The following is a 26,963-nucleotide window of genomic DNA, read 5'->3' on the forward strand; positions in this document are numbered from 1 at the left end:
GCCTATTGTCAACAGTTTCTCCCAGCATTGCTGTGAGGATGAACTGAGGTATCTCAGGGAATAGCTAAAAGATGTATGGTATGTCCTCATCTGGCAACAGGTACCAGTGATGATGATGACATAGCTTATTCCCTTGTCTCTCAGACATGAAGTTACAGAATTTCTTGGTAAAGCACCTATATAATGTCGGAAATAAAATTATTTTCCTAGTTATACTTTAATGATCTTCAGGGTCACAAGTAACTCAGAGTTAGCCTTGTGATTCCTGCCTCATCTGTTCAGTGCTGCTTTGAGAAACATCATTGAAGAAGCTCTACTTACAGAAAGTATGATCTGGTTCTCCACCAAGCAGTAACCAAGAGTAATGCTCCATCTACAATATTAAAAGTAAATTGTAGATGATAATTACTACTATTTTCTGAGTTCCCCACATTTTGGGAAGTTTTGTCAACAGTGCTTGGGGATCCAAGCACTGAAAGGCTGCTTCTATAATATTTGGACCCTTTGTGCAAGCCAGATTCTCATATCCAATGATGCAGTAATATTCAAGTCGAGTTATGCTGGTAGAAAATGGGGTCACATTCAATAATGCATAGAGGGCCATTCAATGTCAAGAATCAAACTCATGGCCCCTCTCATGCTACACATACATATAGCCCTTTGAGCTATATCCCCTTTCCCCCAATCCACTCTTTTGTTTTGTTTTTGGGGGGACCAAACCTGGTGATGCACAGAGATTACTCCTGGCTATGCTCTCAGAAATCGCTCCTGGCTTGAGAGACTATAAGGGACACCAGGGATTAAATGAGGTCCATCCTAGGTCAGTTGTGTGTAAGGCAAATGCCCTATTGCTGTTCTATCATTCCACCTTTCCAATCAACATTTTATGAACTGAAGCAGTATCCAAGCCAAAGAAATTTACAAAAGAAAGCAAGCAGCAAGAAAAATAGAGAGAGAAAGAAAGAAAGAAAGAAAGAAAGAAAGAAAGAAAGAAAGAAAGAAAGAAAGAAAGAAAAAGAAAGAAAGAAAGAAAAGAAAGAAGAAAGAAAGAAAGAAAGAAAAGAAGAAAGAGAGAAAGAGAGAGAAAGAAAGAGAGAGAAAGAGAAAGAGAAAGAAAGACAGAAAAAAGAAAGAAAGACAGGAGAAAGGAAGAAAAGGAGAGAAAGGAAGAAAGGAAAGAAAAAGAAAGAAAGAAGAAAGAAAGAGAAAATGAAAGAAAAATGAAAGAAAGAAATATAGAAAGACTAAGGATACCCATGACATTCTTCAAAGAAGTGTATCAAACACTTCTGAAATTCATTTGGAACAATAAACACCCTCAAATAGCTAAAGCTATAGATCCTTTGGAAAATGAAAATGGGAGGCATTACTTTCCCCAACTTTCAACTCTATTACAAAGCAATAGTTATCAAAACAGCATGGTATTGGAATAAAGACAAACCCTCAGATCAGTGGATAGGCTTAAGTACTCAGATAATGTTCTTCAAACATACAATCACCTAATTTTTGATAAAGGAGCAAGAAATCCTAAATGAAGCAGTGAAAGCCTCTTCAACAAGTGGTGTTGGCACAACTGGTTAGTCACTTGCAAAAAAGTGAACTTAGACCCCCAGATAACATCATGTATGAAGATAAAATCCAAATGGATTAAAGACCTTGATATCAGACCTGAAATCATAAGGTATATAGAACAATATGTAGGTAAAATACTCCATAACTTTGAGACTAAAGGCATCTTCAAGGAGGAAACTGTACTCTCCAAACAAGTGGAAGCAGAGATTAACAGATGGGAATATATTAAGCTGAGAAGCTTCTGCACCTCAGACGAAAGAGTGCCCAGGATACAGAGCCACCCACTGAGTGGGAGAAACTATTCACCCAATACCCATCAGCTAAGGGGCTAATATTCAAAATATACAGGGCACTGACAGAACTTTACAAGAAAAAAATCTAATCTCATCAAAAATTTGGGGAGAAGAAATGGACAGACACTTTGACAAAAAAGAACTACAAATGGTCAAAAGGCACATGAAAAATGTTCCACATAACTAATCATAGGGAGATGCAAATCAAAACAACGATGGGGTACCATCTCACAGCACAGAGACTGGCGCACATTACAAAGAATGAGAACAAGCAGTGTTGGCGGGGATGTGGAGAGAAAGGAACTCTTATCCACTGCTGATGGGAATGCCCTCTAGTCCAACCTTTATGAAAAGCAATATGGAGATTCCTCCCAAAACTGGAAATTGAGCTCCCATTCAACCCAGCTATTTCACTCCTAGGGATATACCCTAGGAACACAAAAATACAATACAAAAATCCCTTCCTTGCACCTATTTTTATTGCAGTGCTATTTACAATACCCAGACTCTGGAAACAACCTAGATGCCCTTCAACAGATGAACGGCTATAGAAACTATGGTACATATACACAATGGAATATTATGCAGCTGTCAGAAAGATAAAGTCATAAAATTTTCCTATGCATGGATGTAAATGGAATCTATTACGCTGAGAGAAATAAGTCAGGGAGAGAGAGATAGACGCAGAATAGTCTCACTTATTTATGGGTTTTAAGTAAAATAAAAGACATTCTTGCAATAATTTTCAGAGACAAAAGAGAGGAGGGCTGAAAGTTCCAACTCACTACATGAAGCTCACCACAAAGAGTGATGAGTGCAGTTAGAGAAATAACTACATTGAGAACTTTCATAACAATGTGAACAAATGAGGGAAATAGAAAGCCTGTCTAAAGTCCAGGTGGGGAGGGGTGGGGAGGAGGGAGATTTGGGACATTGGTGATGGGAATGTTGCACTGGTGAAGGGGGGGTGCTCTTTACATGACTGAAACCCAACTACAATCATGTTTGTAATCAAGGTGTTTAAATAAAGATATTAATAGAAAAGAAAGAAAGAGAGAGAAAGAAAAAAGAAGGAAGGAAGGAAGGAAGGAAGGACGGAAGGAAGGAAGGAAGGAAGGAAGGAAGGAAGGAAGGAAGGAAGGAAGGAAGGACGGAAGGAAGGAAGGAAGGCAGCAAGGAAGGAAGGAGAGAAAGAAAGAAAAGAAAGAAAGAAGAAAGAAAGAAAGAAAGAAAGAAAGAAAGAAAGAAAGAAAGAAAGAAAGAAAGAAAGAAAGAAAGAAAGAAAGAAAGAAAGAAAGAAAGAAAGAAAGAAAGAAAGAAAGAAAATAGATGAGCTCTTATTTGAAATGTTTCCTACTATACACTTCAATCTATTTTAACATCAAGATATTTTGGAGTTAAATTTAGAGAAAAGAAAGAAGACAAGAAGACATGGTAACTTGCATGTACAGTGGCACATAATGTCTTTAAAATGGTCCTCTGAGAAAATAATCTAGACTCGCCCACCTAAGGCTTTGTATTGTGTCCATTGGAAATGGAGACTCAGAGATTATGCCTTTCACAATGTGAGTACCACCTACCAGCAATAATCCCTGTTTTCTCCACGCTGAGTCTGGCATGCTAATAAATGATTCTAATAGCCTAGAAACCTCCCCTTGTCTTCACAGGCAGAAAGTTGAATAAGATGACTTCTCTGAGAGGAGGGGGGGTCTTCCACCTGAATGAATAATGCATAATTAGGTGGGGGAGCAGGAAAACAAAGGGAACTTCAATGTCTAGTCATTTTCTGTCTGAGGTGGCACTCAAAAAAGGGAAGTTGGGAGAATCACTGAATAATTTCAACTATTTGGCATATGTGTAATATGAGAGCACATAAATATTAATGGTTCTGACCACTACAGCTGGGGAGTTATTTTGTGTTTGGTCTCTATCATCTGGAACTTATTCACTGGTTGGGTACACATACAAATAAGCATTAAAAGTATAATAAGGATTATGTTAGAGACAAGTATGTACAGTGACTGAGACAATGCAGAAGGTTCCAGAGGCTGTGGCTATCGGCTCAGTGAACTTGAAAGAAACAAAGTGACAAGGCTACAAGAGAGCCATGTTCTTCCATCAGTGGTCTCCCTTGCAGGATGGGAATTCGGTGAGGGGCAGGAGGACAAATAGAGGTATAAAGGGCAGGCATGACAATGGTTTAGATTTCCTCTTGAAGCAACTAAGTCTTAAGCAACTAAGATTTAAGCAGGCAGCCATAGTCACACTGGCACTGTCTCACTCTTTAGCTCTGCATGGGGAATGGCTAGTGAGAAACCATAGGAATTGTCTGTGATAGAGCATCAAGGTTGGCAACTACTGGGGAATCGATGGGAAGCAGGCACAGAATCTAGGGTTTCAGCAGAAAGAAAGATGTCATCCTTTGTCCTGCCATTTCACTTCTTAGTTGTAAGCCTTCTCCATAACAAAAGTACCTGGAAATTTAAAATTCAATTCCGAAACAACTAAATTGGCCGGTCTTTAGATATGTTCAGAAATTCACCACCTAATCCAGTGATTATCTCTAGCAGAGAATCAGGGTGTGACTCCACTGTTGCTGTCTGCAATTGGAGTAGCAGTGATCAGGGCTTATGGATTTATGGCCTGGACTTCAGTTCTGCAACCCAGCTACCTCTTTATGACTTTGCTATACTCAGTAGCCTGTTTGGCTCCCCCAGGAAAAGCGGTAAAGGATAGAGCTGGAGGAACCAATCCAGAAGTTAAGAAATGGTGTTTCCATCCTGACTGCTTGAACTTGCCTCTAGGATCTACTGATTCAGCAGGTCTGGGGTGTGACCTGAGAATTTGCATTTCTCCCAGGTTCTCAAAGGAAGCTGATAACACTGCTCAGGCCCCGACTCTGAGACTGTGGCTTTTCAAACCCACAGTCTCCAACAGCAGTTCTTAGTAGGCTATCCAGGACTAGACTTTTAAGTTGGTGCATACAAAATACAGGTAAACTTTTTTGCCTAGGGTTGAAACTGTGTTCTCCAGGAATGGGGGCCTTTGAGAAGAGAGGGCATGGCTGAGAGAGGTGGGGAAGTTGGGGTGAAGTCAGTGGTAACCTGAGGCCAGAGATGCTCTGACCTGTCTGGCTGACAGTGTTGCATGGTCATGTTGCCATGGCTGCTCCTCCATTCCCTAGCCAGTTTTCCTCTGCTGATATGTGGAAAAATCAATGCCAGCAAAGTATTAGAAAAACCATCGAATTGCCCTTACCTGCCACCAGGTGACACCTGATATTGATTTAGCTTATGAAAGTGATTCACAGGTTTGCTGAAGCCTGGAAAAGATCAAATGTAACGAGCCTCATGATCCTATCCTCCGTCTCTCCTCTCAGTGAACACTAGAGGAGGTAATTGGGAAATCATAGACCGAAGAAGCTTTTTTAGTGTGCTCGCAAGGAGAACAAAATACATAAGAATCTTTTCATTGGGAAGAGAAGAGATTTTTAGTCTCATTCATTTTTATTTAGAGCAATTTTCTCTTTAAGTGCAACATCTTGGCCATTATAGAATAACAATTTTAACACAACCAGTAAATCAAAGAAAAAATTACCTCGGAGGAAAGCTTTCTACAGATATTCCAATGGTTATGCAGCAAGCAGCTAGGTTAGAGCTGAGAAAAGATTGGCCATATGCCAGGATCCAACCTCTTGGAAGAAACTTGTTTTTGTAGGGTAAGTTCTGGGAATAAGAAAAATATTTATTAGTTTGTGACTTCAGGCAGTTTCAAACTCCCTGAACCTTGATTTATAATAATAAATTACAAACTTATTTGCTAAGTGACTCTGCAGACTGGAAAGGTGATAAGCAGTAGTGCTCATACATAGTGTTCCAGGGTTACAGCTGTGATTGCTATGGCATTGGAAGCAATAACCTGGAAATATTTTTTGTAGCAGAAAGGCAGAATGTCCATTAATTGGCTGCTGTGACACGTATATTATTTGCTCTTGACTCTCGTTGAGTATGATCTTAGAAATCATAAGGAGAAACCACCTACTCCACTTTCTTTAGTGGTTAGCTTGAAAGCTAGTTGATCATTTTGATCAGTGAGATGCAGATAGAAGTGATGCTATAAGCTCATTTTAGGTCTTACACTTAGAAACATTTTACAAAATCCTCCAAACCTTTTGTTTTGTCTCTACTGGCCTTGAGAACAGATATTTGAGTTTACCTGCAAGAGGCGGAGTAAGGCTATCAGATCTGCTTTACATCTTTACTAGTGAGTAATAAATAAAACATTCTTTATGTTAAGAATGAGAGAGTTTTTGTTACTGCAGCATTGTTTACTACTACTTGAACAAAACACAAATGAGTACTGTGTATTTATTAGAATATTAGACACAGGGATGAATAATCAAACTGCATTCAGTCTTCACAAATAAAAAAAAAAAGAAACCTTAAGTCTGTGGAACCACTTTGTTGTAGCTTACAATCCTTACACTATCTGCAAGCTTGACTTGTTTTATATATATATATATATATATATATCTATATATATATATATATATTACTATATATATATACATATACATATATATACATATATATATCATATTTCTCTAGAGAACAAACAGGGCTGAAAAAGAATCTGTAAAATGGACTACTCTTTTGTCTTGATTTTCTCTTTATTTGTAGTAAAGGATAGAACAACCTTTATTTAACCACTAAGGGATTTCATGTTCTAAATTATACAAGTTTATTAACGGAATCTCCTTTGATGGCTCAGGATTGTCAGTTCATTATTTCTTAGTGTTAGATGTCTTTATTAAAAATAATTTTGTGCAGTAATTATTTATTCCTCTAGTTAATTATTATATTAATTTTGAATAAAATGAATTTTGTTACATTATCTTTGGGTTTAAAATTTGATTAAATGCTGCACTAATTAGGTCTTCACTACCTCCTTTTGCTTTTACATATTTGTATGTGATTTTTTTGGTCCTTGTATGTTGCTTCTATACCCACACCATTCAAATGTACATAAGTCAACACACACAATAGAGGTTTTTGTTCATTTATAAACATTTTAAATAACAATTTGTTGTATACTTTCCAGAACTATCATGTTTAGCACTGACATTAGTCCATTGATTTTTTTATAGTTACTCAATATTAGCATTGATGTAGTCCATCCATGTTCTTAAGATTTTTTAATCTAACTTTTACTGATGTAGGTTAGTGTATGTATGAATTGATGTGATTTTTGTTATTTGGGTTGGTTTGTGAATCTTCAAGTGAGTTTCTTTTCCAACTATACTTGCTTCCCTCTTGTACTCCTTTCCCTGTAACTAGTCATCTAATATTCATTTCTAAGACTTTTGTGATTTATATAAACAGAAATTGTGTGATGTGTAATTGTAAAATATATAATAGCACAGTATTATGTTTGGCTTTAAAAATTTTAGTAACATCCACACAATATAAAATTAAGCACATTGTAGTGCTCAAACTAAAAGTATTTAGGACTTTGACAATATACAACAGTCACCTGTTACACCCCACTCAGGAAGGGCACACACATCAAAAGTGTTGCACTCCTGAAAAAGAATTATTTGCCAAAAAGGCCTGCTTAGAGCAGTCAAATCAGTTGACCCTTTGCGTGGATTGTTTGGCCATAATTCTAAAACGTGGCTGTAACTATCTCTCTCTTTATTTTTGACCATTATTAGAAATCAGGCCTCAGTAATTCTAACAAAGGAGGACAGTAAAAATCCCGCCAAAAGTCTCCCACTAACCAGCTCTCTGTGATCTCTGCTACCTTGGCGCCAAGATCATGTTTTTTCCAAAACTTAGCTCATAGTAAAGCAATTTTCAGTTTTCCCCCAAAACTCAAACATTTCTCTCTCTTCCCACTTCCCTGAAAATTACCTGGTTTCTCCTGCTTACCCAAAACAAAGCAAACCCACAACAAAACTTCTTTTCACCTTCAGTATCAGTTCTTCAATATACAAATTTTTTTTTTTTTGGTTTTTGGGTCACACCTGGCTGTGGTCAGGGGTTATTTCTGGCTCCAGGCTCAGAAATTGCTCCTGGCAGGCACAGGGGACCATATGGGGCGCCAGGATTCGAACCGATGACCTCCTGCATGAAAGGCAAACGCCTTACCTCCATGCTATCTCTTTTAGCCATGGCCTTTCATTCTGTTTCCCTGACCATCTCCCACTTTCTTTGATCTCCAAAATTACACCCCACATTCCAGAGCTCAACCCTTAAAAGTTACCCACCCAGCTCAAAAAATAAATTTGTCTTCATCTTTCTAGACGCAAGTCCCCATGCATTCTGTGTGGTCTCATTTATTTCATATTTCATAACTCATATTTCATATTCGCCTCTTCGTGCTTCCGCTTGACTCTCAGTGGGAAAATGAACTCACTAAGGTCATGCTTAGGGACTTTTTATTCCATTAAGATAAAGGGTCCGCAGCAGTCACCTCTCTAAGATGCAAAATATTTTCCATTTCTAAATGGAGGCCATACTGATTATGTAGTTACTGTCTTCTCACCTTCATAGAGTCCCTGGTAACCATTTATCTGCTCTCTGCCTCTATATCTCCAGCTCTTCTGGTTAGTGTGTGTGTGTGTAGATGTATTATGAAGATGTCTGTATCATTCTTCTCTGATTTTTACTTTTGAAATCTATCCACATTGTGGCTTGCACCAGTACTTTATTTTCTTTTTTGCTTTTGTTTTGATTTTGTGTTGAGGCTACACCTGGCAGTACTAGCATATACACTTAAGTGCTCTTAAGTGCACCAAAGAATCACACCTGGGAAGGTTCAGGTAACCATATTTGGTGTTCAGGAACCAAACTCAGGTTACTGTGTGAAAGGCAACTCTTTACCCATTGTTCTCTCTCTCTCTCTCTCTCTTTCTCTCTCTCTCTCTCTCTCTCTCTCTCTCTCTCTCTCTCTCTCTCTCTCTCTCTCTCCTCTCTCTCTCTCCCTTCTCCCTTTCTTTCTCCCTCTAGTACATCATTCTTTTATGTTTGAATTCTTTTTACATTATATGATCAAGTACATTTTGTTTATTCATTTATCAGCTAATGAATGTTTGAGTTATTTTTACTTTTCTACTATTGTCAATACTGCTACAAACATTTATGTGCATCTTTGTTGCTGAGTAACTTTTTCATTTCTTTTGAATATATACATCAGATCTTCTGACTAACATACTAATTCTATATTAAAAATGTGAGGAAGTATGAAATTCTTTTCTACAGTGAATATTATCATCCACATCTGCAATATATAAAGCATTTCAACAAGCATTTATTTCATTCTATTCATTTTAGTAGTATAAAGTGGTATCTCCTTATGGGTTTGATTTGATTTCCCTGAGGCTTAATGTTGAATATATTTTGTTATACTTAACTGGTCATTTGCATATACAATTTGGAGAGACAACTACTAAATAATTTGTCCATTTTTTAGCTTTTCATATTCAAAGATTTTTAAATATTTTAACCACTTCTTTATTTTTAATAATATCTTTATTTAAACACCATGATTACAAGCATGATTGTAGTTGGGTTTCAGTCATAAAAAGACTTCACCAGTGCAAAATCCCCATCTCCTCCCTCCTCACCCCCTCCACTTGTATTCAAGACAGGCTTTCTACACCCCTCACTCTCTGACATTGTTATGATAGTTCTCAGCATAGTTATTTCTCTAACTGCACTCACCACTCTTTGTGGTGAGCTTCATATCTTGAGCCAGTCCTTCCAGCCCTCATTCTGGGAATTATTTCAATGTCTTTTATTTTTCTTAAAACCCACAGATGAAGCACAGTTTCATATAGTCCCATTTGTTTATCTCTGCTTTCATTTATTTTGAGAGTGATGTTTCCACCCTGAAGATGCCTTTAGTCTCAATGTCATGGAGTGTTTTACCTACATGTGCTTCTTCCGGGTTTGATATCAAGGTCTTTAATTAATTTGGATTTGACCTTTGTGCATGGTGTTAGATGGAAGATGAGTTTGCTTTTTTACATGAGACTGTCCAGTTGTCCCAACACCTCTTGTTGAAGAGGCTTTCCTTGCTCCATTTTGCATTTCTTGTTCTTTTACCAAAATTAATCGTACGTCTGGGGAACATTCTCTGAATACTCAAGTCTATTTTATTGAGCTGAGGGTCTATCAATCCCATGCTATTTTAATGACTATTGTTTTGTAGTACAATTTAAAGTTGGGGAAGTGATGCCTGCCTCCCAAATACTTTTTCCTAAGGGTTGCTATAGCTATTCGTGCATGTTTATTGTTTCAAATTAATTTCAGGAGTGTTTGATCCACTTCTTTGAGGAATGTCATGGGTACCCTTAGAGGAATTTTATTAAATCTGCACAATGCTTTCAGGAATATTGCCATTTTAATGATGTTAATCTTCCCAATTTATGAATAGTGTCCCTATTTCATTGTGTCTCTATTTCATTGTGTTCTCTTTTATTTCATGAAGCAGTGTTTTGTAGTTTTCTTTTGTATAGATCCTTCACATCATTAGTTAAGTTTACTCCAAGATATTTGAGTGACACTGATGTGAATGGGGTGTTTTTTTTTAATGTCCATTTCTTCTCTATCATTATTGGTGTATAAGAAGGCCATTGATTTTTGTGTGTTACTTTTGTAACCTGCTACTTTGCTATATGAATCTATTCTTTCTAGAAGTTTTTGCTAGTCTTTAGGGATTTCTAAGTATCGTATCATGTTATCTGCAAACAGTGAAAGCTTGACTTCTTCCTTTTTTTTATCTGGATGCCCTTGATATATTTTTCTTGCCCAGTAGCTACGTAAGAACTTCCAGCACCATGTTGAATAAGAGTGGTGAGAGGGGGCAGCCTTGTCTTGAGCCAGATTTTAGAGAAAAGGCTTTTAGATTATCTCCATTGAGAATAATATTTGCCATTGGCTTGTGGTAGAATGCCTTGACTATATTGAGAAAAGTTCCTTCCATTTTCATCTTGATGAGGGTTTTTATCAAGAATAGGTATTGGACCTTATCGAATACTCTCTTTGCATCTCTTGATATGATCATATGGTTCTTATTTTTATTTTTGTTGGTATGGTGTATTATGTTGATTGATTTACATATGTTAAACTATTCTTGCATTACTGGAATGAAATCAACTTTATCATGGTGTATAACCTTCTTGATGAGGTCTTGCATCCTATTTGCCAGAATTTTGTTGAGGATGTTTGCATCTGTGTTTGTCAGGAATATTGTTCTGTAATTTTCTTTATTTGCACATCTCTGTCTAGTTTTGGTATCAGGGTGATGTTAGCTTCATAAAAACTATTTGGGAGTGTTCCTGTTTCTTCAATTTCATGAAAGAGCCAGAAAAGTATTGGTAGTAGTTCCTATTGAAAGGTTTGAAAGAATTCATTAGTGAATCCATTTGGGCATGGGCTTTTGTTTTGGAGAAGACTTTTGATTATGCTTTTCATTTCCTGAGAAGTGTAAGGTCTATTTAGATATGCTAGGTCATCCTGGTTTAACTATGGAGGATTATAGGAGTCCAATAATTTATCCATTTCTTCCAGGTTCTCATGTTTCATGTCATACATTTACTCAAAGTCATCTCTGATTACTCTTTGAATCTCTGTAATATCTGTAGTGATCTCTCCCTTTCATTTTTCATTTGGTTTATTAAGTTTCTCTCTACCCATTTCCCCCCCTCCATTTTTTGTGAGTTTTGCTAGTAGTTTATCTATCTTGTTTATTTATTTAAAAGAACCAACTTTTGCTTTTGTTGATTTTTTAATTGTTTTTTTAATTTCTACTTCATTGATTTCTGCTCTAAGCTTTGTCATTTCCTTCTGCCTACCTATTTTTGATTTCTTTTGTTGATCACTTTCTAATTTTATAAGCTGTGTCATTAAGCTTTTTATGTAGGCCCTTTCTTCCTTTCTGATGTTTGCTTGCAAAGCTATAAATTTTCCTCTTCGTACCACATTTGCTGTGGCTTATAAATTCTGATAATTTGTATCTTCATTGTCATTTGTTTTCAGGAATATTTTGATATATTTTTATTTCATCTCTGACCCACTGGTTGTTCTGCAGTATGCTATTTAATATCCAGGTATTAAAGTTTTTCTTCTGTGTCCCTTTGTAGTTCACTCTAATTTCAGTGCAATGTGATCTGAGAAGGTAGTCTGTACAATTTCTATCCTCTTAACTTTATGGAGATATGTTTTAAGGGCCAGCATGTGGTCTATCCTGGAGAATAACCCATGTACATTGGAGAATAATGTGTATCCAGTTTCCTATGGAAGGTTTGCCTAGGCAATACTAGGCCAGTTTTTCCATTTCTCTTTTCAGAGCTAGTATATTTTTGTTGAGTTTCAGCCTGGTTGACCCATCAAGGAGTGACAGAGCAATGTTGAATTCTCCCACTATTATTGTGTTGCTATTGATATCTTTCAAATCTATCAACAATTGTATTAAATATTTTGATGGTCCCTCATTGAGTGTGTATATATTTAGGAGTGTGTCATACAAATCCTTTGCTTAGTACAAAAAGGTCCATCTTTGTCCCTTATAACTTTTCTGAGTCTAAAGTTTATGTCATCTGATATTAATACTGCTGCTTCAGCTTTTTAAGAAGTTGTTTGCTTGGATGATTGTATTCAAACCTTTGATTTTGTGTCTGTTTGTTCTGATTATTCAGATATGTTTCATGTAGGCAGCAAAATGTTGGATTCAGCTTTTTGATCCATTTTGCCATTCTTTGTCTCTTTTTTTAAATATCTTTATTTAAACACCTTGATTACAAATACGATTGTAGTTGGGTTTCAGTCATGTAAAAGAACACCCCCCTTCACCAGTGCAACATTCCCATCACCAATGTACCAATTTTCCCTTCTCCCTACCCCATCCCCACCTGTACTTAGTCCATTGATTTGAGAGAGATAATTGTCATGGGATTTAGTGTCATTTTTGCCTAGAAATTTGGTGTGTCTGTTGGTCTGTTTTGTTTTAAAGTAGACTTTTTAGTTTTTCTTTTAAGGCCAGTTTAAGTCTGTAATGTTTCTGAGATATTATTTATCTGTGAAGCTATGTATACTTCCTTCAAACATGAAAGTGAGTTTTGCTGGGTGCAGTATTCTAGGCAAAGTATTTATTTCATTGAGCTTTGTCACTATATCCCAACATTGCTTTCTGGCCTTGAGGGTTTCTTGTGACAGGTCTGCTATAAATCTTTAGGATGCTCCTTTGAATGTAATTTCCCTTTTTGATCTTGCTGCTTTCAGCATTCTATTCCTATTTGTGGTATTCGTCATTGTGACTAGGACGTGTCTTGGGGTGCTTTTCTTCAGGTCTCTTTTAGCCAGGACTCTTCGGGCATACAGGATTTGATTCCACACAGTATTTAGCTCTGGGAGTTTCTCTAATGATATCCTTGACTGTTGATTCTTCCTGGGGGTTTTCTTCCCGGGTCTTTGGAACTCCAATGATTCTTATGCTGTTTCTGTTGAATTTATCAAAGACTTCTATTTTCATCTGTTCACATTCTTTGAGTATTTTTTCCATTTTCTGATATTGCTTTAAGTACAGACTTCTGCTGTATGGAGTTGTTCTGCATCTCATCTTCTGCTCACTGATTCAGTCCTCAGCTACTATTACTCTGTTGGCTTTTCATTGAGTTTTTCATTTCATCTACCAAGTTTTTCAGTCCTATTATTTCAGTTTGGAGTTTTCTGATTTCTATCTTTGTGGTCTATTCAGCTCAATCTATGATTTCTTTAGGTTCTATAAACATCCTCCATATTTATTCTCTAAACTCCTTATCTGAGAGGTGAACTAGATTGTTGACACTTTTCAGATTATCAGAGCTGCCATCTTCATTCTCTATGAATCCTGTTGGCCTGTGTTGTTTCCCATTGTCATGCTTGTAGTATGCTTCTTTTATACCTGTTATGTTGGGGTTCATTGGGTAGAAGATTCGAGAGGCATCTCTGTGAAGCTCCTTTGGCTCCACCCTTTTTGGGTCGGACAGCTAAGCTCAGTAGAGGTGCCCCCAGGGAACGATGGGCAGAAAGGATCAAAGTCCAGACACAGGAGAGCAGAAAAGGTAGAATTCAGAATGTCCAGAATGTCCATGGCTCCAAGGTCTCTGTCTCCACGTCTTCACCAGGTGCACGAGTGGATGAGCTGGTGCTGATTGAGCTCAAGTGGTAAAAACATTTCTCAGGCTCCTGCAGTGACTCACAAAGAAAATTTAGGCAGTGGTTAATAGCTCCTAAAGCTGGGGAGTTGGGTGTTCTCACTATAGGAGTCTACTGATAGCTGTGACTGTCTGGCTTCTAGCACCTGGGGCAGAGGAGGCTTTGGTGTCCTCAGTGAAGCAGTTCCTGCTCCCAGACTTTGGTCTTTAGCTCTGGGAGGTGTACACAGGAGATAATTTGTTCTAAGGAGAGTTCCAGAAGCTAAAATTCTGCCTGATTTCAGTTTGTGAAAGGTTGAAAGGAAGAAAGATGTTGATTTGTTCTTAACATCTTAATACATTTTGGATACTTGACACTTATCAGATCCATAATTTGAATATCTGTTTCAAATTCTTTGAGTTATCCTTTTGTATTCTTGATGATATCTTTTTTATGTAGACCAATTTATCTATTTTTCTTTGGTTGTTATTTTTTTGCAATATATACAAAAATTAATTGCCAAACCCAAGAGTAAGAAGATATTTTCCATAGAAAATGCCTCCAATGTTGAACTGGTGGTGCCTTTTCCAACAAACAAAGCATGCAGCATGCTTTTCTACTTTCTGATCTCTATCTCTATTCTTCCAAATTCTTTGACCATCCTCTCTCCTTTTTATGCATAACATTGTGGCCACATTGGGTCCCCATATTAATCAAAGATAAGAATATCAAGATCCTTTATTTTATTACATACAGAGAGTATCCAAGTTTTGTTATAAATCCATAGGTCCTGGAAATTATGGCATGGTTGCTATTGGGTGTCATATGTTTGTAGATAGCTCAAAAAAGCTGGCAGTTTTGAGTAAAAATTCCATTTACATTTAGATCCCTATATCTTTTCCACTTTCAAATATCACCATCTTGATCAAGTGATTCTGTTGTAATTTATTTTATTTTATTGAAACAATTGTGATCTACAAAGTCCTTTATAGTTGAATTTCAGATATACAGTGAGTTAGGACTATTCCTACCACTAGTGTCAATTTCCCTCTACCAATGGACCCAAAGTGTATCCTATACCACCACCCTTTGTCCCTTTGCCTGCCAATATAACAAGACCGATTAACTTTGTATTGTTAATTTTTAGGTCCCTTGGTTCTAATGTCATTGACTTTGGCTTGGATATTTCTGTCCTTATTTTTCCCCCTCCAATGCATTTGAGACCACTTGGCCACTGGTTTTCAGAATTTCTTTATTCCTTTCTTCTTAGTTTTATTTTAAAAAATGCAGGAATATGTGGTAAAACAAAGTAATCCATGCCCCAAGGTTCTATGAAATGAAAAAAAAGAAAAGAAAAAAAAGGGGTGTGTGGCAGTTTGTTTTTGTGGGATTTGTTTTGTTTTGTTTTGCAAAGTCACAACAAGCCTTTGGCCTAAAAACAGCAGGACCCTAACCATGAACCATGAAGCATTGTGCCACTAGACCAACTACAGACTCTGGGCATACTAAGTTGTCTAACCTCAAAGTCTTTCTTTGTGGTCCCAGTAAAAGTTCTTCACAATCACAGTTGTCATGATCAAGTTTCTGTAGTTAGAGATCCTGGTTTTTGTACAGATCCTATGTCAAAGAAACAAGGAGTTTCTTCTAGATTTATCTCACCTTTAGAAGGCAATGCATGGAGCCCTGCCCTGAAAGCAAGTTGTTGCTGTTACCAAGTCATCAGGGTGTCATAAGAACCCACTCTGGGGCAAGTCAATGCCAGGCAGCATTAGAGCCTTCCCTGGTACAAGTCCAATTCCTGGTGCTGGTGCAGAAAACTGTGCTGGTTTCATAGATGGGGTTCAAGGTTCAGGGTAAATAGCCAATATCCAATCTTCTGAAGCCTAAGCCAAGCCACTATGACAAGTGTTCAGGGTTATTAGACCCTACTGCAATATAAAATTAATGTGTTGCTATCCCTATTAGATAAGAACTTGTTTCACACATAAGATTTCCCCATTTTAATGTACCTATGTAAAAAAGAACAATGCCACATGATATGTAATTTTTGTAATTTTTGTTTTAATCTAAAATGATCAAGTGAAAATAGTTTCAGGAAAACATACATAAATATCTTTCTTTTCGTTTTTCCAGAAATTCAAATATACCTTGTATTTTTAATTAACTTTCTGTTTAAATACATTTAAAATATTTTATGGGGGATGGTGTACAGGGATTACTCTGGCTCTGTGCTTAAGAATAACTTCTCTCTCTAAGGAATCTCTGTGAAGGGATCACTTCTGGCAGTGCTCAGGGCACTATATATAGTTTTAGAGATTGAACCTGGGTGTGCAGCATGCAAGACAAGTGTCCTACAGATTGTATGATCTCTTCTTCCCTTAAAGACATCACTTGAGTCAGTTTTTAAGGATATGTCTTCTAGTGACATTTAAAAGTATTTTATTTGCCTGGAAATGCTTTATTTCATACCACAAGAATAGTTTCAGGTTTATAGTTTATAAGTTTCATTATTTCAATACTTAAAAGATCTTAGGCCACCTTCTTTCTAACTTCCATAACTCCAGATGAGAAAACTATTGATTCAAATGGGTGTTCCTCTACAGACCCTCTATTATTTCTTTCTAACTAGTTCAAAGTTTATTTATCTTATCTTTACTTATGAAAGTTTATTTTTATGTGTCTGGATATAGATTTGAAGGGCTTTTCCCTACTATAATTTACTATTAATCTTCAAATCTGTATCTGTCACTGAATTTTACAAGCTTTCACCTTCTATTTCCTCAGTGACTCTTTGACCCATCTTATCTAGAGTGACAGTCATCCCTGGGGTTTAGTATATGGGTCTTGGCATACTATTGTAAAGCTATATTCAGTTTTCTTATTTTTAATTTTATTTCAGTCATCATGATTTACAATTTCATTATACTATTTTTATACCTTATTATGCTTTCTGTCTCCAGTTTTTTTGTGTCTCATTTTTTAATTTCTTTATTTAAACACCGTGATTACAAACATAATTATAGTTGGGTTTCAGTCACAAGAACAACCCCCTCTTCAACAGATAAATGGCTAAAGAAATTGTGGTATATATACACAATGTACTATTATGCAGCCATCAGGAGAGATGAAGTCTCATCAGGAGAGATGAAATTTTCCTATACATGGATGCACATGGAATCTATTATACTAAATAAAATAAGTCAAAGGGAGAGAGATAGACACCGAATAGTCTCACTCATTTATGGATTTTAAGAAAAATAAAAGACATTTTTGCAATAATTCTCAAAAGGTCCAGCTCACAACATGAAGCTCATCACAAAGAGTGATGAGTGCAGTTAGAGAAATAATACATTGAGAACTATCATAACAATGTGAATGAGTGAGGGAAGTAGAAAGCCTGTCTAGAGTACAGGTGGGGGTGGGGTGGGGAGGAGGGAATTTGGGACACTGGTGATGGGAACGTTGCACTGGTGAATGGGTGTGTTCTTTACATGACTGAAACCCAACTACAATCATATTTGTAATCAAGGTGTTTTTAAATAAAGATATTAATAAAAAAGAATACCTCCTTCACTGTGCAACCTTCCCATCAACCAGTGCCCTCTAATTATTGGATTTCAAGCATTCAACATTGCAGTAACATGTTCTCCATCAGAATATTTCTTTCCTCCAATATTGGGAGGGGTACCCCTCCCTCACTTTCCCTCTTGTAACAATTCTTTTGTGTCTCCTGCCATGGTCAACTTTATTCTATAAACTAATTTTCTTTTTCTTGCCATTTGTTATTTCCATATCACAATATGAGAGAGTTTATTCTGTATATCTGTCCTCCTTTTGACTAACTTACTCTGCTTGATATCCTTCAATTCCATCTATGTAGGAGAAAAGTGCATAATTTTACCTTTTCTTATAGCCGGGTAGTTTTTTATTGTGTATGTATGCCAGTGACTTTATCTAGTCATCTGTTCTTTACTTGGGTTCTTTCCAAATTTTGTCTATTACAAATAGCATTGCAAAAGCATAGAAATACAAGTGTCTTTTTTGAATCTAGTTTTTGTATCTAAGCAGTAGCTGCCCAGAAGTGGGATTGCTGGGTCATACTGAAATATAATTCCTAGTATATTTGAGAAGCGTTTGAACTGTTTTCAAAAAGATTGAACCAGCAACATTCTCACTAGCAGTGTATGAGAGTATCTTTTTCCCCCACATCTATACCAGCACCAGTCATTTTCATCTAATTCTTGGCAACCTGATTGTCTTTCTTTAAGAAGTTTCCATTCACTTCTTCACCCATTTTTCGATGAAGTTGATTTGTTGTTGTTTTATTAGTGCTTTTTATATCTTGAAAATTACTTACCCTTTGTTTCTGTGTTTAAGCCTAAATGGTATTATTTTGATCTTTGACTGAAATCGGGTTCCTACTGATCTTCACTGATGTTTACTACCTCTTAGAAGAAGGTTTTCATAGATGAGGTTCAGGTATATTTTATTTTATTTGAGAGGGGGTTGGGTCACACCCGGCAGCGCTCAGGGGTTACTCCTGGCTCTACGCTCAGAAATTGCTCCTGGCAGGCTCGGGGGACCATATGGGACGCTGGGATTCGAACCACCAACCAAAGCAAACGCATTACCTTCATGCTATCTCTCCGGCTCCGTATATTTTAAGTAGAGAAGGAATTTAATTTGATGCCTTCTAGTGAGACCTCACTCTTCACATACTCCACCACTCCCAACAATAGTATCTCTGAGTGAAGATGAAATTCTTGGACCCATAGGAACAAAGCAGCCATCTACTGTAATCATGTCCCTCTTGCTGGCTTCATAGCTCAATCTACCTGTCTTTGTGGAAAGGGAAATTTCAGGCCTAGGGAGGAAATAGAAGGCTTCCCTGTTCCTGGATTTCCAATCATTTCTCCTTGCCAGTGTTTTGGGCTTAACTGACATTGTCAGAGTTATCCTCCCAAAAGCCTTTTTAGGAAATGCATTATGATAAAGTTTTATGTATTCAGTGTTGTATTATCCCCACCAGAGTGTCCACTTCTCTCCATTATTCTTCAGGGTTTCTTCCTTACCATCACTTCCCCTATTCCCCATCCTGGGTAAGTTTTATTATGTAAACCAGTTCTCAGTTTCTGTTGTCTTCGGCCATTTGTCATGCTTATACATATAAGAGAAATCATTTTGTATCTGAGAGTTGACTCCTTTTGAATCCAGATAAAGTGTGAAATTATTTAGATTATTTTCTACTGCAAAGTTGGGGCTGGAAAAAGCCAGGTCTAGGTTTCCTTATCTTGATGAGGGATACAAGATTCCCTGCCTTTACATTATTGCTCTAGTTGCATTATTGCTATATTGCTGAAGTTCAACCCAGTTCACTTTCTCTTGCTACCTTTCAGAGCTCTTTGTCGCTTTCTTTATTTCTAGAGTTTATGGTTGCACTTAGCAGAAGAAGATGAAGGCAACAAATTTACACAATTTTGACTGCATCATTTTTCTTTGAAGGTTTCTTCCTAAACATTGAATTTGAATTCTCCAGTGAAATTCTTTAAAATGCATTCTGGACACTGATTTATTTCTTTAGCTTAAAAGAAAATTTCACTTGGGGGGCTGGAGAGATAAGACAAAAGGTGAGGAACTTGGCTTTCACATAGCTGACTAAAAACAAAATGAAACAGAATTTTACATTTTTTTATTTTCTTTCTATTTTTCTAGATTTGAATGAGTCTGTCTTCCCAAATACTATTTTGGTTTTTATTTATGTCTATCTTATTCCTTTCTGTCTCTTTCTCATCCATACTATAGAATTTTCTTAAAGTCCTAGTCATCCCTGTATAACTTTTCTCATTGATGAGTAAAAGAATTATACGTAGGGAAGATCAAGAGAGAATTTTGCCACCTTGTGCCAGACTTTGGAAGATGACTAAGTAGATCGAACTTTGGCATGCAAAAGGATCCAATTGTTCTCCAACGTCTAAGTACAGTGAACAAAGCCCTTGACTAAAATTTACCCTTGAGTGAAACCACTGCCATTTCATTTTTTTTGTCTGTTTTTTTTTTGTTTTGTTTTGTTATGGGTGGTTATTTTTGGATCTATATACTCAGAAATTATTCCTGGCAGGCTCTAGGGACATATAGGATGTTGGAGATTGAACCTGGGTCAGCCACATGTAAGGCAAATGCCCTACTTGCTGTCTATCACTCTGACCCCTAAATTTTTGTTTGGTTTTATTTTTCATTGACATTTCTATAAGTTATTTTGAATTATCTAGCATCTCCTCCCCACTTTCTATAATGTTCCATGGCCCCCACCACTGGACCCAGTGGGTATGGATAATACAGTCAATATTTTATGAGTCAGGAAGATGTAGACCTAGCTAGTTCAGAAGACAGAACCTTAATGAATGCTGGTGTGGGAGCATTTCCTTAGGGTTATCAATTTCTCTATTGTATGGGTGAATAATATCTTAACATTTTTACTGACTGACTTGAATTTTATCTCAAATCTGAAAGACAGTAAGCCTTACTAACTTTAATTTATAGACTGTCATTTCTGAGGTAAGAATAGGAGTTTCTTAATCCACTTGTTTGCTTGTTATTGTCTTGTGATGAATTGCATTTTATATCTTCTTGGTTAAGGAGATTTATGGAGAACCCATTCCATTAAAAATCTAATCCTTACAAAATAGTTAAGTAATTAAAAATTCTGGCAACACTAGTAAACAATTGGAGAATAGCAAAGCTGGTCCTTCTTTCATTCATGATATTATGTGAAAATAGTGATTGTTTTATTAAACTCAATGAGAATTTAACCCCTTAAAAACTTTATAGAAGGTAAGTTATCACTCAATCATTAATTATTAATCTCACCCAAATAACAATTGTGTTGATATATTTGCTAATGATAATAGTATAGTATCTAATTTCAAGTAAATTTACATAAATTGTGGATATCTGCTTGAATTTAAAAAAATGAGTACATGTCTCAGAACAATTTGGAAATCAATGCTATAATATAGTTATCCAGCTAAATAACCTGATTATCATTCCATGGTTGAATTCAAGCTAGAAAATCCCTGAGACCTTCCTGGAAGCACACAATACAGCCTGTTATCTTGAATTTTAAGGACCTATGGGTCTATTGTCCATAAAGTCTCTTACTATTTCTCTTCCATCAATGACTCTCTTCTTTATATTTAGTACATTTCAGATGAGTTTTATTTTTCCAAATGTCATGGACACCTTTGTGGGATCCTACAGGGGAGAGGAACAATGCAAATGCATTCATTACTACCCCAAATCTAAAGCCCAAAGATTCAACTTGGAGAAAAAAATTTTTCTCCATCAGCAATATTTTATTTGTACTTTTTCCTAGGCATTTATCTTAAAGTAAAAGTCAAAGAGAACAAAATCAGCCTGACTTGGGAGTGAGAGGCCAGAGCAAATATAGATTTTATAATGCAGGAGAGATTTTGGCATGTTGCCCAAGGTGAAGGGAAGATGTGAGAGAGGGCATGTTGTTATTATCATTAAAGTGTGTTGTTTAAGAATAAAATAGGAAGAATCGTTGATCCCCCCCATAAATATCTCTTTATCAGCATGGACTAACATCATAATGAGAAGTAAGCAACCCCATTCGTTCCAATCCCAACCACAAGACCCCCTTTCTAGCAGACGTCCATGTGGGAGCCAGGGTCTGCTTTCAATGAGAGAGGTTGTTGTTTCACAACAAAGTCCTCCAATAGCTTAAGTTGGACATGCATACACTCCTTCCATATATGTCTGTAGCACATTCACCATGAGAATGAATTTAAGTTAATTGGGTATGAGATCCCTTTTGGGGAAATTTTATGAGACCCTTTTAAATAACAGAAGTGTCACAAACGGGCTGGAAAGCAGTCGCTGCACACAAAGAGTGCTGGAGGAAGATACAGTTGTCAAAAAGGTATTTTTTCCTCCTGCCGTGACAGGTGGCTTTGACAGTTCTGGTTTGTCAGCAGGCAGACTCATGAAGATGAGGGAATCAGAAATGAAAGATGCCAGTGAAAATAATTCTTCCTGTGACTGTGAAGTGGTCGTGCTATTGCTGTATCATAACGACATGCCGAAGACAGGATCAAAATGAAATCTCTCAACCTGCAGAAGAAATTTTTCCTAATAATACACCCTATGCCCATATTTTTCTCTATTTACTGGTCTTCTCTGCAGAGTAGAGAACACCGGAGTTAACTTGCTCAGGTCCATGGATTTCTGGAGGCTTGAACCTGCATGAGCTAGGATGTGGCTTTCAGGTTGGGGTTCCTTGGTAGGTTGGGTACAAGCAAGCAGCAGGATGAGGTGGGTTGTAGTGACCGGAGTCCAGCACCAGGGGGCGACCTGTCTACCACAGCAGGAGGCACAGTCACCTTGCTAGGCGGTTCCTCTTGTACTGAAGCCCTATTCTAGCTTCTGAGCATTATTGGTCATGAGAAAGGTGTTTACTTTCTTGTGAAAAGAAGTCTTCCAGAAACACTCTCTTCTCAGACCTTTTGGAAATAGCCGATGGCTACCATAATTGCTTTTCTTGAGGTCTATATTTGAGAAAATGATAAGCCACAGAGTTTTGAATCAGATTACCTAGACACATACATGCTACTTCTATCAACCAGTTATCAAGGAAAACTAAAGCTAAATGAAAAGCCAACTTCCTGCTGAGTTTGAGTGGAGTATATGTGGCAAGAGCATGAGAAAGTCTATTGGGAGTTAATCTCAGAAAGTGGGTGGCAGTGGGCACAGGAAAACCACAGGCTGCGGTGAGGAAAGGTGGGCTCCTGAATGGGTCCCAGCTGCCTGCTCCCTTATTTGATATACCAATATGATTCTACGCCTCCAGGTTTTTTCTGAACATTTTGGAAACTAACTATATGTAAATCATCTACAGTGGGTAGAAATGCCTTTTTTATGCCTTCCAATTTAAGGCCTGTCCTCTTAGTTTATTGCTATAGGGGGGTTGTAGAAAAGGTTTATATTAATCCTAGCCTGAATATTTTTGGAAAACATGGAAAATCTACATACTTGCTTCCAATTAGTAACTGTGGCCTACAAGTTATAGCCTTAGATATTCATCCTTTTAGCTCTCCATTGATAATAAAAGTGAGATATTCTCCAAAACATTATTAAAATTGAATATTTATTTATATATCTTTATTTAAACACTATGATTACAAATATGATTGTAGTTGGATTTCAGTCATGTAAAGAACATCCCCCTTCACCAGTGCAACATTCCTATCACTAATGTCCCAAAATTGAATATTTAAACATATGTAGACCTTTAAGAATAGAGAGATTGTGAGAAGAGCAACAAGATCATTTTTGAAAGTTGAATTGTAGGCATACAAGTCAGATTTGATATAGCATAAAGAAAACAGAATCTGGAGGCCACAATGTGAAGAAATGAAAAAGTTTTTAATCTTGAATTCTCAAGAGGCTCAGCAATCCCACTTATCTTGGCACCTGTAGGAGTCGGAATATAAATGAACCTAAAATGAGAGTGAATGTGAATTTTTAGGTCCTTTCCACTCCTAGAAGGCCAACAATTAGATCTTCTCTATATTTTCAGTTTCCTGGAATCTTTTTTTGAAAGCATAGGGTCTCTGCCTGGAGCCATCAAATCCATGTCCAGTATGGCCAGCAAAAGAGAAGGAGAAGCATCATGAGCAAGATGTTCTATTGATTGATAAGGCTTCCAGGCCCCTGTCAATGCAGGTCCCAGAACCCTGTTATCCAAATCTCACCTTTCAGACTGGAGACCAGAAGAATTTCTAAAGAAATCTGTTTAGACTAGGAGGAAATGAATGGAAGTTTCATTTCAAATTCAATGTCAGTAAGCACTTCCTAATGCCCCATTCCTGATGAAGAGGCAACATTACTTACATATCAGATACATAAGGTGCCAGTCATCAAGGATCACCTTATGCTCAACTGCAGGTGTCTTGCTGCCCAGAAAAGGTCAGGCAAGTAGGAGAAAAGCAACTCAGAAAACGCAAAAATAAGAAACCTTAAAAATACCAATTATTATTTCTATGAAATAAAAAGGTATGATTCTAAATAGTAATTTTCATGAAACAGGTATAATTTTTATATTAAAAGCATGATGACAAAAATAAAAAACCCAATAGAAGGCAATAATGATAGAGTTAAGTCTTCTCACAATAAAATAAAAAGAAAAGTTGTAGTCAAAGGGAAATTAAAAAAAAATTTAGGAGTAACTCAGATCCAAAAATCTAGATAAAAGAAGTTTCCCAAAAAGAGAAGAGAAAATAAAAGAAAGTGTATCTGAGTTAAGGATTGAGTTAAGGATCAAATAAAGAAATGGGACATTAATATAGATACAAAAACTCTTAACAAACTATCAGAAAATTGTCAGAAAATCTATATAGAAACATTAAGACTGTTCAACAATGTGAGATTTTTAAAAATACAATGCATAATTTATAATTAATTTTTTAGTTTTTGTTTACAATGCTCTTAATTCAAACACCACACCCTTTTCCCAAGAAACCCAGCCCCTTCCATTTTAAAACTTCTCCCCACACACAATTCAATTGTGTGGGCCAATTTCCCATTATGTTAAATTTGGATCTTTACTACTATCTTGATGTGTATCTTTAAATTTCATATATGAGGGAGATCTATCCCAGGAAAGCAGGGTAATCTCACCTTTTGAAATACTATGACTTCCACATTATCAAAATAAAGGAAAGTGTAGTTATTTCAATAGCTATAGAAAAATGTGACAAAATTTGATATTTATTTATGATAAAAATTTTAGAAACTAGGAATAGAAGAAAGCTTCCTCAATCATATGAAGAACATCTGCCAAAATAAAATCCTATAAGTTCTATTGTACTTGACAATAAAGCGTTCAACACTTTCCATCTAGTGTGCTTTCAAAGCAAGGTTTGCCTCTCTCATCACTTCTATTCAACATTGCATTAGAGGTTCTAGCCACTGAGATAAAGTAAATAAAGATATAAAAATAAAGTTGTAAAGATAGTCAACCAAGAAATAGAGCCATCTTTATTCACATACTTACAACTGTTTACATAGAAAGCTTTAAGGAATCCACATGATCTCAAACAATAAATGATCAAATTTATAAAATTGACAAAGTACAAAATATAAACATATTATACAAATCAATATGTAATAACAATGCACAAAACAAAAATTAAGTCACAACATAGAGCACACAATATAATTAAACTTCAAGACATGATAAAGAGATTAGTTAAGTAATGACCAGAAATATAGGTGGTAGATAAGATTGTATTTGTAGATATATAGAATTACAAGTAAATGGGTGACAGGAATGCATTTGAACATTTCCCCACAAACAGAAAATGTTTGTCCACCCTTTGTCATCTTTGTCATCTTATTAAATAATCTTTGTCATCTTAATAAATATTATCTTGCTCTACCCATTTCCCCTGAGCAAAAACCTAAGGTCATTTCGAACTGTACTTTTTTCAAGCACCACATTCCACCAATTACTTGATGAACAAGTTCTGTTTAATTTTTCTTCATAAACAGTTTAATATATTGCTTTCCATTTGAGTTTTTCACCCTGATCTGAGTCTTTTTCATTGCAACCTTCTTACTCCTTTCTCCAAGTCCAATAAATTTTTCATGTAATCCAGAACAATCATAGTGATCTTTTACTCCCTTCAAAAGTTTACAATTGTTGAAGAAGGAAAAAGTCAGAAAGAGGAAAAATCCCTGGTGTTTCCCTCCCTACTGTCCTCCATTGTTCTGTCTGTGCCCATCATTGACTGAACCCTAATTAGTACATGGTAAATCACCAGCTGGAAAGGTCAAGCAACCTCTGTCCCCACGTCCAAGATGCAGAATATTCAGGGAGAGAATTTGTTGTTGCTCATTGGCCTAAGATGGCCTTTTTGCATATTAACTTTCTCAAATGTTCTGATGGCACATGGAGGTTCCAGTAGGTTCCCCAAATGTCCCACACTGTAGAATCTGAAACTCTCAAAGCAAGAGACGGATATTACTGGAGTTAGCTTATACTTACATAAAGGGAGTTTATCCCAGGAAAAAATGTGTAAAAATCCCCCCCAAATATAAGAAGACCCAGTGCATTATATTTATATTTTTCTTGTTCTCACCACCATCAAAATGAATGCATGCCCCAAATCACATTTATTCTGTCGGCTGCAGGAATCGTGGCTATTTTGTTGGCATCGAGCCAAGTTTCCTGATAATCCTCAGAGCTCCACACAGTGGCTTCTGAAGTTACTCAGCACCAACTTCTTGCAATTGCACATTCAGCAAAGCATTCTGGTTCTCTCTCTTGAGCAGTCCTGCTAGCCCAAAGTGACCTATGCTTTCCTCATTTTAATTTCATAATCTATAAAATAGATGTTTGACGATGGGAACTGGGAGGACAAGAGAACCCTTTTCCAGGTTGAAGGAAGGGGCTTGCATAATGAATTGACTACCTGATCTGCCCTAGAAGCCCCCTCAATTTGTCACCAATACCCAGAAAACACAAGTCACTCATGAGTATCTCTTCAAAGCATGAAAAAGAGTAAGACACTTGACTCTGCTACTGTACTGTTGAGCATGAGGGAGTAGCAACATTTCAGCAAAGGTATTGAGCACACTGGCCATTGGCTGATCAGGTCATATTCCCCTGATGAATATTCACCTTTCTCTCTATTGTTGTGTATATAAATATTTTTGGGATTATTATGTTACTGACCCTACCCTAAACCAAGGGGGAATTGTTGTGTATAAATATTGTATAAATATTTTAGGGTTTAGTATGTTACTGACCCTACCCTGATCGGTGATTGTGCCCTACCCTAGGGTGTGACCTGGCATTCTGCCCCCACCCTAGGGTGGTACCTGATTCTGCTTCCAC

Source organism: Suncus etruscus, chromosome 6 (assembly GCF_024139225.1).
Source record: "Suncus etruscus isolate mSunEtr1 chromosome 6, mSunEtr1.pri.cur, whole genome shotgun sequence".
Classification (NCBI taxonomy): domain Eukaryota; kingdom Metazoa; phylum Chordata; class Mammalia; order Eulipotyphla; family Soricidae; genus Suncus; species Suncus etruscus.